Raw genomic sequence first — 19,320 nt, 5'->3', positions numbered from 1 at the left:
AAATAGTGAAGACTAGGTTGATGTGTTTATTTGGTGTGTGTGTATCTAGTGCTGTCCTGCTTAAAGTAAGGGCAAAAGAAAGACTACAAACCATAAACATTGTGGCACCGCGACATCCTCAAATTGCAGCTTGTACGATTTAGTGACCTCTAGTGGCAAAACTACAGACTGCAGTAAATTCAGTATTTCCCTCCTGACCCTTTTCTCCTGCAGAAATATGTCAGAAATGAATGCAATATAAAATGTTTTGGTTTTAATGGGCCAGTTTTGAACTTGTGTAAAAACACAATATATGATATGCGCCACATCAAACTAATAGAACTTGTCCTGTCTGCACATTTAAATGTCTCATTCTAAAGCAATGAAATGAAAATTTATCTCAAAAACATCTTTCTACATATTAGAGAGCGGAACATTAATCCTTCATCCGTCTTGGGTTCATCTCAAGTGTGTGTGCTCAGCATGCAAACAAAAGTTCACTCAATTCTCTCTGACATATAAGCAAATAAAGTGACTTTAAGGCCTGTTATTGATTTATAGGCTAAAATGCCTCATAATACCTTTAATATATTCTCTGTGAAAACAGCAAACATTTAGCCACTAGTAGATGCAATTAGCAATGAATAGCTGACATATGTTTTTTAAATGTTCAACCAAGTCAGACGTAAAGAAGTTCATGACTGACTTGAATGTGGGGTTAAGTTATGATGAAGAAAGTCTTTTCATTGACTGCACGTATGATGTAAAAGTTGTGAACACACTGGTGTGATCATTTAAAATGCAAACCAATTTTACTAAAGGAAAAAGATGGCAACAATTAAGATAAGATTAAGTAGAAGAAAAAAGTCCAGTAGAAAATGCATGTTTTATCCAAAGATCGCTTAGACAACAGCACTATTTGACTATAAGGATTAAAACAGGCTGCTAGCAACCCTTAAACCAAACCTTAAAATAAATTAATTTTTTTTTTCAATAAAAGTTTAATTAGCCCAATTTAATTTCATTTAATGTTGTTTTATTTATTTTTTGAGTAATCAGTGCGATTCAAGATGCCTATGTGGTGAAGATGTGCATGACAAAATGTGTCTTAAACCTCATCTCTGAAAAGATAAAGGATGCAAAAACTAAAAGAAATAAAAAGAATATTTTATGTTCTGTTATGGTATTTGTATTAAAGCCTTGAGGCAAAAGGGGAGCAAATCATCACTTTCATAGATTCAGTGTCTCCAAATTTTGGAAGACCTGGAGAAAACGTGTATATTTATATTTATTTCAGAAACAGGAAAATTAACCCAATACTTTCACACGCTAAACTTAAAAGCAGTTAACCCAATATTAACTCACCACAACTGGAGGATCTTACAAAATTGTACCACAGAACCCATAAACTATGACCAGCAGCTGATAATGTATTACAGTGCATTTAAAAACACAAGACATGTTTTGATGTAGTTCTGTTATCAAAATAGGTTATTATGTGGTTAAAGCTATCAGAAGTATTTCAGAAATTTTAATCCTAATAAAACAGCCATCATAGTTTTTGAACTTCGTAATTAAATCTAAATTTGTGCTTCAAAATAGGAGAAGGCAAATTCAAAAACAATCTTGACGAAGTGCTAACAGCTCGAATAACTGAGCATGACAGATGGTGGCAAACAGTTCTGTTTAAAATTTCCAGGATAGCTGTCTTTTTGTGGCATGTGAGAGGTAAAAAGACAGGGTTCTGTTCTGCATTGAAGCACAAATAATTACAGGCAATGAAAGACTTTAAATTGTTTTTAGATAACAAGATGTCATCTGCTGCAGTGGCTGACATGTTTTATGCCACATGGGAGAAAAAGGATGCCATTAAGCTTGTCATTTGGTTAAGGAAAAATGGGTAAAATTAGGTGCTGGAAAATATGCAAAGGTCTTAGGGAAAAAAGCAGTTATCTGCTAAGTTTCTGCTTAAACTCATATTAGTAGTTTTAAATTGGGTTTAATGCTTTCGGCATGAGACAAGAAGGATACAGTTTCTCCCCACACCTAAGGAGTGGAGCTCAGAGCAGCAGACAGGATATTTACTGCTTTCATTTTGTTTGAGACAGCAGCTTATTGCTTATTGTGTTCCATTATTACTGTCTCCAACTGGGGCTAATTTATTTAGATTAAACAGCACTGTTGTTTCTTTAATGCCTTTTGAAAACAGGGAGAAATATCATATTGTCTGAGGTTGGATAATGAACAAAATATTACCAGGAGATTCTTTATAAAATAGCTGAAATGAAGCATTACAAAGCTAATTTCAAAATTAAAGAGAAACGACCTGTACCTATCAAAAAGTATTGTTCTTAGTTTTCAGGAGTTTCAAAAAAAGTTTATGCTGATGATAATGAAAGTTGATGAATATGTCCAGTCTCAGTTATTTTGAACAATAGTGTTTAAAAATGAGTACCTTTTGTTTTTCTGTACAGATTGGCCTTTTTATTTAACATTTTAGAGGCAGGGTTGTAGAGAGTTTGATCTGTATCTAATATTACCTGACAGTTTACATGCTTTACATGTCAAGGTGAAAACCATCAAGGCTTTTAACTGGCTCTAACCAGTTATGTGATCATTCCGAGCTGGCTTCTACAATGTCATGCACCCTCTGACAAATTCATTTCTCGTGTAAGCTTTTCAGCAGACATCACATAATATGTTGCCAGTATTTTCCTCAGCCAGTGTAAGTCCTGCTCCACTGTACCAGGGGACCTCTCTAGAGCTCCAATTTGCCACTTTTTTGCCATTTGTTGAGTTGCTGCTGACTGCTAAACTTTATGAACATTTTTTTTCATTCTTCTTCCTTCACCACAACTGTTCCTCTTTTTTGTCAATGCTATCTGAATTATTGATCTTACCACGGAAAGATAAGTCACTCCGCTGCCATGAGATTTCAGCTGTAATAGCCAAACAGCACAGTGTCTAAAATTTGTTAAGAATTGTGATAAATTTGCATTCAAAAATAAGCCTAACTAGGTTCTAAACCAAGTTTATTACAAGTGGTTTGTGCATCTATAAAGTATCCATCATCATTGTCATCTTTATACTACAGCTTACTAATTTGTATAAATCTTTTTTTTTCTTTTTATTGATTCAGTTTTGACTGACTGACACCCGCTTGACCCTTACAAATGCAATCACGACTTTTTTTACTTACCCCAGTTTTGAAAATTGTTTATCATTGCACTTTTAACAACCTGAAAAATAAAATAATTTCTGTGATCTTGACAATGTTTGAGCTTTACACTGATAAATGTTGGCTTTTAGGCCCGTAGACCAACCTTTGTTGTCAAGAACACCTTTAAAAAGGTAGAGATGCTTATCCTTTGAACCCTGATTTATATCTCTTGTTTGGCTCCATCCAGAGACAAACTAAGTCTGGTCTTCTGTAACCTCTGACCTAAAGTCACTGGGCAAACTAACAGTGTTCAGTTTGTGACCAGAAACACAAACCCACACAGATTCTGTCCTGACCACCATCTCACCTTGGGGTCTCAGCTGTTCTTGCTCAGTTATTAGGTAAGCAGCTACAATAAGCTGCTGGGCTGTGACTGCTTGCATTAATACTTCTTTGCCAAGAAAAAAAAAATGTTGCTGGGCAACAGTTTGTATAAGCACAGAAGGATGTTATTATTTCTGAAGATAGAGAACATTTTTCAGCTCACCGTTGTAGTTTCAGAAAAAAGATTATCATATTAGACATTAGTTCCCTGATTTCTAATTTCTGCTGTCTGCTCCCTTCTGCAATGTCAGGATTGTAGATTAATTTAAAGTGAAGATTTAACATAGTCCTCTGCTTTTCTTATCTAGACAACCTTTTATAAACTGGCTTTTTTATATTCAGACACCAGGTGAATTGAACCAGAGTAAAGTTAAAATAATAGGATGTAAATTTGAAAGTCCAATTAGATCTTAAATGGACTGTAAGGAATTCATTTTGAAATGGCACTGTTTACCCTTCCTAAATGAACTTCTGAAATGAAATCATGTAAAATGAAAGTATTGCTTTTTATTTAACCCATTCATAAGAACCTTTGACTTGGGATCATTCAGTTTTCACACTTTGTGTTCATTTTTTGTTTGGCCACAAGAAGTAACCTTTGGTCAAATGACCTTTATGTTCAGTTAAATATAAAAAGTCAAATAAATGTATGGCTTACACATGATCAAACCCAAAACTTACATCATGTAGGAGATTAAACTAAAGAGTGTTTGTAGTTTTATCAATCCTGAGTAATGTTTTGTTCTATGCATTGTCTTTATCCCTGCTTTTTTAAGTACTCCACTGTGGATGAAGTGCAAACAAAACTTGACACTGTCTGAATAAATGAAATCCATGCATCCAGGCTGTTTTGTCTGTCACTGGATAGACTACAAGACTTCTCACTTATCTCTCATTCACCCCTTGAGTCTGCGTCTGAACATAAGAAACAGCACATGAAAATAATCCCTCAGACCCAGGAGCAGCACACACAGCATGGGAGGGGATTATTGATTCTGTGTCATGAATAGGTAATAGTTGGGATGCATTTCTCTCCCAAACAAAACATTTCTTTCTCACTGAAGCCTTCTGTCTACAAATATAGCAGACATACAGATGTAATGGACTTTTTCAGCTTTTAAAACATAAAAACTCCTAATGGGCTTTAATTTGAATCCCAATTTTTAAGTCTTATCTGTCTAAATGTTCAAAAATGTTACATTTTCAGGATAAAAGCTCATGTTTTAAGGGAATTACTAATCCTAATAAGATCATTCATTAAATGAACATTCTTTAGTGAAGATTAATCAGAGACCTGATGACATTTACAGAGAAATTAAAGACCTTCTTTTGGTCTGGTATATCTAAAGCTCATAGTGACAAATGTCAGTATGTTTAAGATGGACTTTTGTTGTGTTTCTGATGTTAACTAGTTAACTACTAACTCATCAAACTCACTGTGTGTTTATAAAAAATATATATATTAATAGTAATAATTTTACATAGGAAGACAATCATCTGAATGTACTGTTTGATAGGATTAATCAAAATCTAATGAATGGGCTGCATGAACATTTATAACACTTCTTCAATTTAGTTTTCTTCCAGCCTGAGCAGACGTATGCACCCTAATTCTGCTGAATAATTTATCTAGATATGACTAAATGATGGCAGCCGTCTGGGCTTTGCTAACATGGTTAAGCCCATCAGCATGCACGGAAGCTCTGTCTAACCTTGTTTTAAACAAATTTAAAAAACAGTTGAACTCAGCCTTGACAGAAATGTTTTCATGTGCATAGACCAAACAATAACATTCATACTGGTATAGTTTAAAATGTCTAAAAAGCGTTTTTTAAATATTGTTCAAAGGTACCTGTAGCTCAGTAAAGCAGTAATCAAATGAAATAAAGCATTTAATGCCTTGTGACAAGAGGAACATATGGTTGTTTTAACCTAAATTTGTCCTCAGTCAGGCTCCTGGGGTTTCCAGAGGGATGCTCGTGGCACTATCAACCTCTTAAAAGGCATAAACACCTTCAGCCATCATTCTGTTTGCACTTTATTCTTGCTGTATGCCACTTTTCCAGAAAAAGATGTTGAGTGGCCCACAAACTCTTATTGAGTGTGACTTACTGATGGCTTGGGCAGTAAGCAGGAGCAACGAGGGTGTTGCTGCTTGCTTTTTTCCCCTTAGTGGTCTCTTAGGACCATCATATTTGTGCCTAATTAGGTGTGCTTGGCGAGTGTTGCAGCTTTTTGCTTTCATTTTATTTCTCTTTAATAGCTTACTTCACATTTGTTCAACTTTCACATATTCACAGTTTCCAGCTCCTTGGTACAGTCGTCTTATACACTAGCTGGGGAGATAAGTGCTTCATAAACATCTCACCTTTGTTCTAAGGGCTGAGAATGGGGGAGGTCCACTGACATTTTTACAGCTGGGCTAAAGATGGGAACCTGCGACCTTAGAAGTGCAGCAATATATGGTTGATGTGATGTGCACCCAGGGATGTACATAAACTATATTGCAGACTCCTTACATTGCATGTTTAAAGTACAGCCCAACAAACATTTTTTAGCTACATTATTTAATATTTAAAACAGAATATCATCGGATGGTGATACAACTGAATGTTTCTTGTTTTTAAGGGTAACCCCCCACCTCCACACACACACACACACACAAAAAGACCCAGACAATATCACTAAACAAAAAAAAGGACTTTCAAAAAAACAAGTAAAGCAATATCGCAGCAGTGCCAAACCTCAGGCACTTACTGGTGGGTGAATTTGGTTACCTTGGCAACAGAGCATCCAGCATTGCAGAAGTGCTTAAATACATTTTTGATGAGATTGTACAAAATGGTGGAAGGAAGGTGAATGGAGAGCAGGGGTGTCACAGGTTCTTGTATTACTGCAGGAACTGAGTGCTACAGCAGGTAAACACAGCTCTACCTACTGTATGTTTCACAACACCAGACAGCGATAGCAGGTTATAACTAATAACAGCTTGCAACTGTTATCAATTATATTAGGATCATTTCATACTTCAGCAAAAACAAATAGCTCAAAGGCAATGTAAGCAGAAGGTAATCGTAGAAAATCCCTTATGTTAATAGCAAGCGGAAAACAATCTAATTGTCTGTTATGTTTATCTGATACTCTCATTGGTATGCATGCTGGAAGAGTAAAGGGAATGGATCTTGTGTTGACACATGGAATGAATTTAAAGCTGAACTACAACACAATTATTCACAGACACATATTTTTTTCTCTAGCTCTGCACTGTCTCATATTGATTGCTGTCTGCAAGTTCACACCAAAAGCCCGAATGGCTGCAAGTCAAATTCTGTGCATTACTAATGATGTTAATGATTGGTAAAAATGCTTAAAATGAGTGAATAAGAGTGTGTGTGTGAGAGAGAGTAGCAAAAAAGAAGTATAAGACATCATTATCTGTTTGTCTCACAGATCATACCAAAACACAAAAGTGCTCAAACATCAGTACATGCTATATCTGGGGGTTGGTGTCAAATTTCCAGAATTTATTTAAATACAGATGATAGACAAGTCTTCATTTCCAACATGACATGCATTTTAACCTCTAGAATATTTTTCACAAATCAAATTCTTTTTGTAGGGTTCTTTTCTCAGCATCTTATTGTTAACCACAAAACCCATGGATAAACAAAACTATAGGTAAAAAGTGTCAACATTGAATATGGCTACAATAGGAGTTTGAACTTTTGAGAATAACTAAAAGTTTTGAGACTTGATCTACAAAGCTGAACATTCTCATGGGTTGCATGTTCCATGCATCGCGCACAAACTGGCTCATTAAATCTGTTAACTTCCAGCTGTACAGCAGGAACACCAAATTGTACAATTTAGCAATACATCATTCAAGCATCATTGGCAATGCAACTCAGTCATTCAAGCAGCTTTTATCACTTGAGGAGATTCAGTCTGCCACCTGTGTAATTTTGAATACAATGAGAAAATAGATTAGTTTAATGTCTCTAATTGAAAACGTTCTATTTTTCTATTATTTAGAAAAAAACAGACAGTTATGACTGATAAACAAAAACGTGGACTTTTAGAGAGATTTTGTTCTTACCGCCTTTGCACAGCGCCATGTACAAAGACTGATAGACATTCAGAGCAGAGGGATGACCACATTATCTTGTGTTTTCCACATGCTGACAGAAAATGTCTTTCAAATGTTGCAGTTTATATATGTGCAGTTTAACACGCCTATATTTCAGAACTATAGGCCTGAAATATTCTTGTAGTTCATAGAAAAATAAAAGACCATGTTTGGTTTTTTTTCTAAAGCACTTAAAGTCACACTGAACTGTCTGTGACTACGTAGACTGGCTTCTCAGACAGATATGCAGGATAAAGAAGTGTTGTCTATTTAATTTAATGGTGGACAAATCAGTCTGGTTGGGACTTTAGACTTGCCTAGGCGGACAATCACATTCTTAGGAAGATATCTTAAATTTCTTAAAAAAAAGAAAGGAAAAAAAGTTGCCTGCACACAAAGTATCATGTATTTTTGGTTAAAACACTGTGGAAAAGGAAACAAGTGACATTCTGTTGTGAAAGACGGCAGCTTCCAACTATCTGAGCGTAACAGGATGAAAGATCACAGCAGCAGGATTTCCGACAAAGCTGCAGGCCACTCTTTTTTCCGACCTATCAAATATCCAATTTCCCTTGCTCCATTACGACGCTAAAAACAGCTGTCAGATGGCTTCTATGTCTGTGGCAAGAGGCTTCTCCTCCTCCATGTAAGAGTCTCTGATTTGATCCCTATAACTGCACTGCTCAGTAAAAGCTTTATTCAACTGTTGGGTGATTAGAGAATCCACTTTCTGCTAAGATCCAGCTCACATCACCTTCAATATGAGAAGCACTCAGCCTAAAATTTCCAACAGGGATGGAGGATGTTTCCCAGTAGCAAAGATAAATCTTCTAATCTTTCGCTCACAAAAGAAGCTGAAATTGCAACTTGATGCTGGAGGATAAGTATTGTGTACAGTATCAAGAGTGAGTGATCTACTTTAGGCTGTTTTGAGGCCACAAGGTGTCCCACAAGGCCCATCCTTCCCTTCCACAGCTCAGGAATAAGAGCAGCGTTTTGATAAGTACCTCGGAGGCTTTTCTGTGTGTTAGTGCTCTCTAGATGGATGGTAGCCCCTGTAAGTAGCTTATCTACTAACTAGCCCAAACTGGCCCCACCTTTTTCTTCTCACTGCTGTCTTGCATTTTCAAATCACACCTCTCAATTGCTGCCCTCTGTCCTCTCCTGTCGGGCTTCTCCTCTTCCTGTCCTGATTTGTTGTCCCCGAGGTAACGACCATGGCATGGCCACTGCACAACGTAATGAATTTTCTTTGCTTGCCCCGTTCCCTTTCACCTTTGAATGTGCTCAGACCAGACATTCCACCGGTCATTGTGCGAGATCCATTTGGAATTATTTGGGTAACCCAGCTTCATTTACCTCATTGGGGTTTTATGGTTAAGCTTTTCTGTACAATATAGTCCAATATTTATCTGGGATAATGTGTGCACTCAAGACTTTTTTTACAGTTTCACAGTTATGCAACAAGCTGCCATGAGTTATTAATATTTAATCATAATTTTATTTTAACCACAAAAAAAGCTTAAGGAATTAAATGTCTCGGAATTCATATTGCCTGCCACCTTTTTGGTTTAGCTTCAATAACATTTTATGTTGTGAATGTTTAGCCTGGTAGATGACATTGTGCACATCTCATGGGATTGTGAGATCTTTCATATCATCTACCTCTTCTATAAATGCTTGGTAGCACATCTACACTCAACCAGCCATCTATTATTTACTAAATATTTATTGTTATTTTTTTACTTCAATGCTACAAAATGTGTTTAGGTTGAATCATAAGTTTGAATTTAGTCCTAAATACATTTTATAAGATTGATGTGGAAAGGATGATGCACATATAGACTTAGTCAGCTTAGTTCTGTTAACGTATACAGTCTCAGAAACAATGGTGTTGTTATTAATAAAGAGAAATAACTTTTTTTTTTATCCTTGTCAGTAAAAAAAACTTTAATCAACTTTTGTTTTTGGCTACATAGACATCAGTTCTGCTGAGGTCTTACCCAAGTAGTAAATCTCTAGTTTGCACTTGCTGTGATATGAAATGTGACAGAGCAAATTCTTTTTTAAAGGTTGTAATAGATTTTGTCAGTTCTAAATTGTTGTCTGTAGGGGAACTTAACTTAAGATAAATGATCAGACCAAGGAGAGATAAGTGTTAGAGTAGTTTTTGAAAAGTTATATTCACTGATCCATTGCTGGCCTGTGCTAGGTTCAAAACAACATTTATCTAGACCAGGCTTAGACATACAGTACATCAAAATCTGACAGCAAAACATCAAAGTAATAAAGATGCCATTTGAAGCCACTCTGGAGCATTATGTCACATTGACTGCCTCGGGTAGAGGGCAGCGTCTCACTCGTACTTTTCTGAGTTTACCTAATTGCAGAAACTGAAATGTGCATGTCCTGATCCACAACTGCCTCTTACCTCCTGCTCTTTTATAAATGTGTGGTTGGCGCATCTACATGCACCAGACTGTTTTAAACTAGACCATGTTTTATCACATTCACTATTTTGATCAGTTGCAAGTTGCTTACCCTTACTTTTCTTTTTATTAAATTCACTGTGCGCATTTTTGTCTTAGCCAGCTTCTACTTTGTTGTAACTGAATTTCATTAATTACACAGTCGTGCTGGATTGGATGTGTTCTTTCTTGGCAAGGACAAAAAAAAGGTGCTGTAGCTCTTCCTTCTCAAAACTGAGCAAGGTAAAGTAGTCTTACACAAATTATATTTTGCAACTAATCAAAACAGAAAGGCTCTCCTTCAAACTTGGTTTGTTGTCATAAAATATTGTTAAATTGTTGTAATAAAAAAACATAACAAGCAACTTGGGACATCTGCCATCATATATAAAACAGAAAAATCAGCAGCTACATCAATCTAAACTCCATGTAGTAACCTAATTATACTCCTGACTTCATTTGCTTTGTCAAGCTTGTTTTTATATTTTCTTTTTTCCACCTAATTTTCATTTAAAGCATTCTGATAAGGTTTGACTGATTGCTTTGAAACACAGTAGAGAGGTGAATCACCTCATCTCTGAGGGCCTTTTTTTTCTTGTAGTCCCACCATAGATTTCCCAGTCACCTCTGTCAAACTGAAAATAATTCCTTCGAATTTCCTGAAAGGCAAATGTGATGACAAGTTTGGCTGTCTCTAAGATGCTTCTTCTGTTCTCACTATGGCTGTTTTTTAAGCTTTCACTAAAAATGAACAAAACAGTCTTCACTCCATCCCCAGATGTCATTATTTTTTCCCAGCTAAGCATCTGTCCACCGAGCAGATATCAGCTTGGCTGAAATTCACACAGCAAAGTCCGTTCAGAACGATAATCACCTCACAGTGGATTTTTGTCGCATCATCCAGTCCCGCTGATGGATCAGCTATCAAATCAGAAAGATGGCAGATGTTATTCAAATTAACACATTACTGCTCTTCAAATCCCCCTGCTGTCTCAGAGTCCACCACATGATTTTGATGTAAGAGGGGACAGAAGGGGAGTCTTTTTAATCAGCTGCCACAAAGGAAGTCCTGCTGTCAGCTGACAGGAGAAAGAAAGAGGGGAGAAAGCCAAGTGTCAAAACTAAATCCCCAACTGACATCGATTTAACTGTTGTCTGTGTGAGGTGGGCTGAAATGATGATAATTGAATCAATCTCAGGCTTTGAATTAATGTTTTTTTTTAAACTAATGCCACACACAATTCTGAAGATTAACCAAATGCGATGATCTGACAAGATCCTTAATACAGTTAATATCTTTGAGCACTGCAAGGACAGAAATGTCACTTTTTTAGCAACATGTGGCCAACAGTTCAGTCAAGAGCTATTTGAGGCATTTAATAGCCACTACTGCCAAAAAAAAGCCAAGTTGGAAAAGAGAGTTATGTTATTTAGGGGTTTTATTTAACTTATTGCTCTTATTTCTGTATTTTCAGAACTTTTGGTGACCACAGTTTAATTATTATATGTGTATTAGTTAACATTTGGTTTTGCCATTATTTTCAACAGTTTTCTTGAGGCAATATTTCTGTTATAATTAAGCCAGAAACATAATTGTACACACTTTTCTCTGTTTGTGCGAGCAAGTGTTTGTACGTGCACATGCTGATGTTAATAGTTCAGCTATACCAAAGCATTTCACTCAGGGGTCTACGATTTCAGCCATAGGTGGAGATGATGTGCTGAGTTGTCACCTGTGTATTCAACAAACAAGAAGAAGAAGCAAAATTTGAGTGATTCCTCACAAGGAATTTAACACAGTGTTTGTATTATTGTGGTCCCTGAGTAATAAATTATCCAAATGTTGATAGAAGAATGTCTCCTCACAGTATTTGCACAAAACAACTGTTCGGGTTGTTTTTCTTCTTCTGCTCATGGTTTGAACCACAGGCTTTTTTGTCTGTTGTATCTTTGTTACCATCATTTTAGATGGAAGAGACATGTACTGCAGCATGCACAGGCAAATCTGGGCTGCATGCACTCATCCACTGAGGGGGTTGGAAGGCCTCAGCAAACAAGCAAAAATGATGAAATTTATGTCACAGGCAGAGTGGATGAGGAAAGCATTAACTATGTGTCTGCCCTTAGAAGTGTATATTGTTCAACTATCAGCCATTAGAACGTGTACATGTACACAGAAAGTTGAGAAAGCTTGTTTACATTAACATGCTGACCCAGTAATCGTGTGTATAGGCATCACAAGTGTAGAATACAGACTGTATACCTGTTATACAGTTTTTGTTGCAGACCTGTTTATTTGACACTGGAGCGGCTGAATGACAGCAGCTCTGTGAATAAAAATGCTCCCGAGGCTGCACATCATGAGTGATGACATGTTGTGCCTGTGATGATTCAGATCATTTCAAAGCAGGACAGGAGAATAGGAATGACAGGAACAGGTTAGATGGTCTGAGCTCTGAAAGACACAGTTGGAGAAAAGTTAGAGCTCATTAGAGATCTAAATCCTCTCAATAATCTTTTTGCATGCGTTCAGTAACTTTCTGCATGCATGTTATACATCCATAAGGGTCATTTATAAAACTATGGTTCATACGTTTACTTGTCTAGGTTTGATCGATCATCATGTTTCAGCTTTTTCAATTATATTCTCATCAGGTTGTGAGCAAAGGATGTATAAAGACTTTGAGAGCCTAAGCTGATTTTCTCTTTTGCTATAGTCCTAATTGGGTTTCATCGAGCTGCTGATTGGATCCTGATAGGAATCACTGTCAACTGATTGCTTGCAGCTGTAATTTTCTTTTTAATCAAATTAAACCAATTGGCAGTTGTTAAGGAGATTTATTTCTACAATAGCAATAATATTGAGCATGGACATTTGTTATTCATAATGTCGACCTTAAAGTAAATTAAAATGTGTACTTAGTAATTGCTAAAAATTATTTATCTGTGTATTTTTTTGTAGATTTTTGACTAAATTAGGTTCTGCAAAAATATTATATATCATGAAATTTGGTATTATTAATTCTTTAGAGGAAATACTCATTTTCAGACAAAAAAACACAAAATGCACAAGTTAAAACTAGATTGACAACATAATTATTTCATGTCAAAAAGAAATAGATCCAGGACCTGAAGCTGAATGTCAGATCTAGAGAAATGTATTTTTTGGCCAAATGTAATCCCAATGAGACAGTTATATGGGTGGCCTCTAAAGTCTAAAATAATTTCTCGTATAGACAGTTTCAGAACACCGGCCTCTAGCCTGTATGCCTGTCAGTGGACTGTTGTAATGAGCCCCAGTGAGGCTTAAAGCGGCATATTCATTCTCTCAGTAGTCTCCCTCGTTCACCCCCTCCATCTCATCCGCTAATCCTTCCTTTACAGATTCCCAAGGTAAGGTAGACTGATGCAACAGTGCAGCGGCTGCACTTCAGCGCTTCATGTTAGGGAACACTTCTGATACGGGGTATTGTACTTTATCTCACGTGGGAAAGCTGACTTCTGTAATTTCAGGCATGCTACATGTTAAAAAAAAAAAAAGAAGAAGAGTACTTATAGACTTTTTTTGAGCAGAAATCAACTGTTTTTAAAATTTGGTTAGATTATTGAAACCCTGCTCAAGTTTAAAAGAAATGCATCTGGTATTCTGATGCTAAAAGGCAACATTAAATAATTTGAATATCTTTGGTTAATAATAAGACAGAAATACTTTTATTGTGTTTCTGTCAGAAAGCAATTATTCTTGTATTTTTATGTGATAAGTAGTGTATACTTCAACATTTGGTATTTCTTTTTTTTAACTTTGAGTGTCATATATTTCAAATATAAACTGTTCAGCAGTGTTTTCCTGTTGTGGATTACAATGTGTTATATGTCATGATAACCTTGCAAATTCTAAAATAATGTGGACTGGCTCTGACATAAAAAGGAAATATCAGTATCCGAACCAACTAGTATAGAAGATTATCTTCAAGCTCATGGGATTTAAAAGAAAAGCACATATTTAAAAACAAACAAATATACAAATAATTCATGTGGTAGGAAGGCCACACCTAAAAAAAAATCAGAATATATTTAAATCCATCATTGAAAACATTTGAAGTACATCAGTGAAGATAATGCACATGTACCAAAAAAATGGACACTACGACAAAAAAACGTTAAAGCTTTAGTCTTTTCTTGTTTTCACTGTGGCATATAATTTTAATTTGAGATTTTAAATAACAGAACACAGAGTAGTTGAAATTGGAGAAGAAGGGAAAGGAAAACTTAAGGACAGAACATAATAAGCAAGCTGGATGGATTCTGATGTGCTGCTGGTTTGTTTGAGCTCCATGGAGCTCAGCTGCAGGTAAAAATGTGTAAGTCTTAGTTCAGTTTGAAAGACGAGAGCTGCCTCCCTTTTCAGAGGCCACTGTTTTCTTTCTTTTCTTTTCTTTTCTTTATTGATGTGAGCTTTTGTACCCACAGCAGAATATTAGCCACACTGCTTTGACATTTTCATGAACAACATTATTCTTTGTGAATTCTTGAACTAGTGTAGGTTGTTTAGACAAACCATTTAAAAGTGTTACACCCTCCCTTGTGCAGCATTCTGTAACTAACACTAATAATTAATTCACTTTAGCAAAATGTAGAAATAAAGCTTTTAAAAATGAAACATAAATGAAAGCTAGTTCATTTTGTGGATCTAAACGTTGTTCACATTTTACTTGAACATCTTTGATCATTGCCCATGTTTGAATTAAACTTCAGACTAGTTCTTTTGTGAACTTGCACCTCTGTATGTGACATAATTATTCTTTTTTTGTTTGTTTGTTATTACACACCCTACAGGCCCACTGCTTACAAGTGAAAATTACCCATGTTTTACAATCCACTAAAAGACTTACTGCTGAACACATTTTTGTTTGTGTCAGACCAGTCTATTGTAATGTTCAGTTGATTTTGGTTCATGGTTTTTTATTTTCATTTCTTTTATCCTTCATTTCTTGTGGCAACAGTGATTTAAAAGCCCTAAGACAGGGGGTCATATTATTATGGCTGATTGGTTTGCAAGCAAATCTACAAAAAGATGTGTGGAAACACAAAGATGTTCTTTTACTGAAATTGCAAATGCTGTTTTACCTTGAGATTGTTAACTGTCATGAAACAAATTGTATGATATTTTTATTTTTACGAAAAGAATATACGTTTAAAAGTAACAAGAAAGCTAACAATCATACTTAAAACTGGGATCATGGCAAACACATTATGGGAAATAAACCTTAGTCTGAAAACCTGATTAGAAACAGTGAATTTCACAATGAACAATTTGAGTTTTTAACACCAAACTGTTACATTCGGTTCTTCTGCCATTTTTGTGTGTGTGTGTCTATGTGTGTGCATTACATTCACTTTATTGTTCTAACAATGTGTACCTAGCTTTTTCCCTCTCTTATTGCCTATGTGAGTTTAGAAAACATTTAGAACATTACTGAAAAAAGAAAAAAACAAACTCACTATGATGCTTTGCCTTGGATTAAATTGATCCATGGTGTAAAGCAAACTCATAACTATGTTCTATCCTGACACGCTGCCTGAAGACAAACACAAGGATAATTTAATACTTTTTGAAGGAGATCATTTTTCTTGAATTCATTACTGTACACATGATGTAGCTGTGGGGGGTTAGGGTTAGCCCTACAAATAACTGGCCACCACAATTTCATATGGAAGAACTTGCATTTAGGCTATGCAACACATTCTCTCATTTTCAGCTGCAGTTTCTTTTTTTAGCTTTTGCTCAATTTATCACAATTGAGTACAACTTTAATAATACTTTTTAACGAATCATGATTTTTTTTAAATTAGGACCACTGCCATAATGCTTAAAGTTTACTAAACTCTTTCAAAGACAGTTAAGAGTTTAGAGTGTTTGTGGGGAATTTAAAGCAAGGACCAAAAATGGTAATTTGCTTGTCTGTTTGCATTCACAACAAGTGCTTTGAAATTTCTAAAAGTAAAATAGCCCGACTTGCAAGCTGCGTGTGTTGCTTTAAAACTGTCTCATTTCCTGACTCAAACTCGCAGAGAGAAAAATACGAGATGTAATGGTTTGAATAATTATACCTCAGGAAGCAGCATGATGAGTTTGTACCTGTCACTCAGGGTCAAAATTATATTTAAATGTTCATCTATGGTGCTACTCTTTTTGTGTTTTTTCTATTTTTGCCAAGTGGTTACTATAGAAACAAAGAAAGAATGAATCAGTTTAGTGTTTGCTTTTTTTGTTGTTGTTTTTTTATTATTATTCTAACAAAATCTATTGACACATTTGAGCATAAAGCAGGTTGACTTCAGAAAAAGCTGCTTCTCTTGGACCTTGTCAAGATGCCCACAATTACCACATTTGCCATCTTCTTTGTGTTTTATTGCTTTTATTGTTTTATCATTTTATTGTGATGCATTTCGTGACTGCTGTCTGGGAAAGGTGCTATATAAATAAAATTTTACTTACTTATGTGTGCAGTCTGACTCTTTTTATTTGAATAAAGTTTGTGAAATCAAAGTAAATGAATTATAGACTTTTAACATATACAAGAAGTCAAAACAAAAGGATTTCTGTTTAGGTACTTCAAATATGTGTGTAGAGTCTGCAGTTGTAAAACTGGAACTAGTAGGAAAAATAAACAGTAAATCAGATTCATTGGTTCCACAACCTGCTGCTTAACTAAAGTGCAAATCTAATGTGATTGATTAAACAATGTTACTTCTTACAAGTTGTTTCATGTTTAACCAATCCTCATTAAGTTGCTTATTTTCTTCTGTTTTGTGCTGACCTACTACAACTTACACTAATTATCTGTGACAGTGTTTCTTTTTCTGTGGTGATTTGGGTTTTTTCTGTGTTATGGTTTTTGTTTTTGTTTGGTTTGTTGGTTTGCTTGGTTTCTGTCTTGTCTCTTGTTTCATGTTTCATTTGCTCCTCCTCAGTCTCTCTTCATCTCTTGGCCACACCTACACCTGTCCCCACTTTGTAATCACGCCACCTGTCTCCATTTACCTAATTATCCTCAGTCTTTAAAACCCGGTCATTGCCTTCCACACTCCGCTGGTCCATTGTCTAAGGTTTGTCTATTGTTTGATGTTTGTTTGTTGCTGCCTCGCTCCAGGTTTCCTGTTTTCTGAGTTCCTGTTCCGGTTGTGCTTTTGGATTTGGTTTTTGTTTGTTTGCTGCCTCGTCAGCTTTTGTTTTCGTTTGTTTCTTTGTTTAATAAATTAGTTTTTCTTTAAAGTCTGCAATTTGGGTTCGTCTCCGTCATCAACAATCCTGACATTTTCTTTCTTGTTATAATGCAGTCACCCTTCTTTTACAAATAAACAACACACACATCTGAAACACTATGCAGCACATTACTCCAAAGTGCATCAGCAAACAGGACGCGTTTAGGAGGAGCAAAGTAAAATGAACTGTGGAAGTGACTGCCAAATGGATTCTGAAGGAATTTATAAGCTGTTTATGCTGAAAATGATCATACATTTGAAACACCAGCCTGAGAAACCTCTTAAAAATTGTTGTGCATTAGCTGGAGGTTACCACTGCCACATTTATTTATGGGATTATGTTAATTACATTCAAAGAATATTTTAGAAAATGATACTACCTTTCACTTCCTCAAACTGACATTTTGAAACTGAATAGCTGCCACCAAGTATATGGCATTTGAGACTGCATGATTTCAGTAAATACCAGCAGCAGATGGTGCAAGGATTAAATACATGTTAGCTAGTGGCTCACTTGAGCTTTATAGTGGGCTTCAAAACAACAAACATATGAGCAACGAAGGATGGTGGCACAGTGTAAATCTGGCAGGCAGAAATGGGATTGTTAGGAAAAGTCTGCATGCTTGAGGTTTTCGAAACAGTACCAGTGAAATTTTGGCAAGACAAAAATAGTCAGCCATCTTAAAAATAGATTTATTCATCTGTTCTTGAAATAAATTAGAAATACAGAAATAAAAATGATGCCTTTATTTAGAACTCTGCCTCATTTTTACCATTCCAGTTTGTTTGGCAAGTGCCTGTTTAAAGCAGACTTTTCTTTTTTAATTAATTTTCAGTGTGTGTGTGTGTGTGTGTTCTGGCCTGCAGCTTAGCTAAAACACTCTCACAAAAACAATCCTCCTATTTCAAACAGCAGACAGCTTTAAGGGCAAAGTTTGGGCCACAGACTACTAAATACAGAAGGGACTTCCTTCAATGCACACTGATTCTAACAAGAACTGCACATATTGTGTTCAGTAGATGTACTGTATACTTCCTAGAGTAACACTGACCCCGTTTGTAGAAAAAGACGCTGCACTTTCCCTGAGAGTTGCATTTGTTTTTTGGTAGCTGTTATGAATAAATGCATGTAATTCACAGTTGAGGAAATTACATTTCTGGATAAAAGCAGACGCCAGACAATGGAAGGAATTCTTCAAGGACCTTCTTAATCCCACCAACACATCTTCCATAGGGGAAGTTAAGTGTGGGCACTCTGGGGTGGGTCTGCTCATAACTGGGGCCGAGGTCGTCGAGGTAGTTAAAAAGCTCCACGGCGGTAGAACTCCAGGATGGATGAGATCCGCCCTGAGTTCCTCAAGGCTCTGGATGTTGATGTCCTGTGAACATCATGAGCAGGCTGGGTTGGTGGGTCCCCTTTTCAAGAAGGGGGGGGGGGGGGGGGGGGGGCAGAAGGTGTATTCTAATTACAGGGGAATCACACTCCTCAGCCTTTCTAATAAGGTCTGTTCAGGGTTACTGGAGAAGAGTCAGGTCAATTGTCAGACCTCAGGCAGAGGAGTTTAAGCATCTCAGGGTCTTGTTCACAAGTGAGGGTAGAATAAAGGGGTGTTCCTGGCATGCCCAACTGGGAGAAGACCTTGGGGAAGACCCAGGACACATGGGAGAGACTCTGTTTTGGCTGGCCTGGGAATGCCTTGGAATCCTCCTGGAAGAGCTGGAAGAGTTGGCTGTCGAGAGAGATGTCTGGGCTTCCCTGCTCAAGTTGCTGCCCCCTTGACACAACTATCCATCCATCCATCCATTATCTTCCGCTTATCCGGGGTCGGGTCGTGGGGGCAGCAGCCTAAGCAGGGAGACCCAGACTTCCCTCTCCCCAGCCACTTGGGCCAGCTCCTCCGGGGGAATCCCAAGGCGTTCCCAGGCCAGCCGAGAAA

Source organism: Kryptolebias marmoratus, linkage group LG8 (assembly GCF_001649575.2).
Source record: "Kryptolebias marmoratus isolate JLee-2015 linkage group LG8, ASM164957v2, whole genome shotgun sequence".
Classification (NCBI taxonomy): domain Eukaryota; kingdom Metazoa; phylum Chordata; class Actinopteri; order Cyprinodontiformes; family Rivulidae; genus Kryptolebias; species Kryptolebias marmoratus.
Note: the sequence above shows the minus strand (reverse complement) of the source record.